The sequence below is a fragment of the Ambystoma mexicanum genome, chromosome 1q (genome assembly GCF_040938575.1).
Source record: "Ambystoma mexicanum isolate Mex_15411 chromosome 1q, UKY_AmexF1_1, whole genome shotgun sequence".
Taxonomy (NCBI): Eukaryota; Metazoa; Chordata; class Amphibia; order Caudata; family Ambystomatidae; genus Ambystoma; species Ambystoma mexicanum.
The window spans coordinates 866,220,152-866,222,331 of record NC_090922.1 but is presented as its reverse complement, the minus strand read 5'-3'; the positions used below and the strand labels follow the sequence as shown (position 1 = coordinate 866,222,331).

At 41.5% G+C, this 2,180-nt stretch overlaps 1 long non-coding RNA gene across 1 annotated transcript; it reads left to right on the top strand.

Moving 5' to 3' along the window:
* Window positions 1–257: 257 nt before the first annotated feature.
* On the top strand, window positions 258–821 carry LOC138521904 (uncharacterized). Its single transcript, XR_011283165.1, has 2 exons — window positions 258–328; window positions 711–821. It is a non-coding gene; the product is annotated as an uncharacterized lncRNA (long non-coding RNA).
* Window positions 822–2,180: the final 1,359 nt, after the last annotated feature.

Sequence of the window (2,180 nt, the reverse complement as noted above, 5' to 3'; positions counted from 1 at the left end):
TGCGTCATCATTTCACGTAATGATGGTTAATTACAATTGTCTTCACTACGGAACTTATAATGAATTGTTTTGAATAAGGCAGAAATGGCCTGTGACCATTAAGAAGAGTTGTTTTGCCCGTTTGGTGAAGGGCGGGATTTATTCTCATGAAAATGCCTAGTTGCCACAGGCAACCTTGATATACACAATTAATGTATATTCTAAATTGGACAATCAGTTTTATTTACCTTCGCTACTCACATTTTTTGTTTAGATTGATATTGGGGATTGTACCCCGTTACTACTACATGGACAAATAGTCATAAGAACTGGTTACATCAAATTTCGGGTAAGGACATCCACCAAGTTGTCAGTTTGTCTCAAGGGACCATTGCAGAATTTGGTTATATTATTCAATGAATTGAAGAATAATGATTACTAATGGGTTCTTTTTTCTTTTTGTTTGTGTTTTTGTTTCTGTTTTTTGTGCTCTTTTTCTGTTTACTCAAACATAACAATGTATTATGATATGTTTGCCTATTTTTCTACACCCATGAACCCTTCCCTTTTGCCCATCCTTGTTTTTCTGTCTAATTTCTTTCATGTTATTATGCATATTTTGTGGTCACGATATTTGAAAACTGGTATTATGTTATACTTTATGATGTCGTTCATACAAATTGTTTTTTGACTATGATATATTGTATGTCCTATATTACAATTATGGGTAGCCCGGATTTGAAAAAGGCTCAGTGGAGCCGAAACATGTTATCAATTATGGGCTCAATGGTCATGGATGATCAATAAAGCATAATCTAAGATTTAACTCAACTTGAGTTGTTGGCGCAGAGTCCTGTATTTTCATTAATTTGTTTCCTAGAAGGCTTGGGTTTCCCCTTTGCTTCTTGTTGTTCAGAGATAGCAAGTTGTTACTCCAGTGGAGTAGGAGTGATATCCTTCTTCATCATCTCCTTGGGAGTACCTCTCATGGTTCTCTCCCTTGCAGGTCTGGTGAGCTACTGTAACCTTTTATTAGGGGGTCTGGGGGCATGTGACACTACTCCAAGAGTCTTCAGGTCATTTCCCAACATAACCCTTCCTGGTACCTCACTTTGTATGCTGACAGGTATCTTCACAGTCATGTCATTACACTGGATGAAAACTGGTAATTGGGGAAGCATCTGCACAGGCCCTCCAGCTAACTTGGTGATGCGTTTGGATGCCTTAGCAACATCCTCTGCCTGAAGGAATGATTTATCTACCACAGTTATGCTGGCCCCAGTGTCCCTAATGGCAGGAGTCTCCTGACCATTCACCTGGACACTGTCCTTATAATACTCTTTAGTATTATCTGGGATAGAGTTATGTACACCTAACTTCTGTTGTTCCCACAACCCCAGAGACCCTAAAGAAACACTGGCTGAGACTCCAATGGGATCATCAGCCAGTAGTAGAAAGTTTCCACTGGCCATCTGTACTTCCTCCTCTGGAGCGAAGGCTAAGGAGACAGTGTGGACCCCTGAAGGTTTACCCTTACATCTGGGATCCCCTTTCACATGGTCAGGCGAGCTACAAACATAGCATTTACCAAATGCTTTTTGGAATGGTGGTTTGCTCTGACCTCCTTCTGGTTTGGCACCAGAAGGTACACTAGCCTGATTCGGTTTCCCTTGTGGCTTACCCTTATTGTTTTGTTTGGGGCCCTCTTTGGGATTGGAATTATTAGAATTCTCTTTGGAGTCCTTTTTTGGCTGTTTCCCCTCATCCTTTTTCTGAGTTACCCCAGAGTCCTTGTGAGTAGCCCTGTTGGCAACCCACAAGTCAGCAACCTTAGCTAGTTTTCTGGAATCTAATTCCTTTGAATCAGCCAAGTGCTGTCTGAGCTCAGGAGAGCAGGCATCATAAATTGACTCCAACATCACAAGATTCTTAATTCCCTCATAAGTGTTCACCTTGTAACCCGTAATCCATCCCTCTAAATTCTTCAACTTTTCACTCACCCAGGTAGCCCAAGGGGGACCATCATGCTTTTTGAGGGTCCTAAACCTCTTAAGTTACTGGGAAGGGGTCTTCCCAAATCTAGCTATCAAAGCTAGCTTCAAACATTCATAATCCTTCTTATCCACCTCCCCGAACTCCGTTACCACATTAGATGCAACAGGGGGGAGCCTAGAGAACAACCAGGGAAGTAACTCATTCCC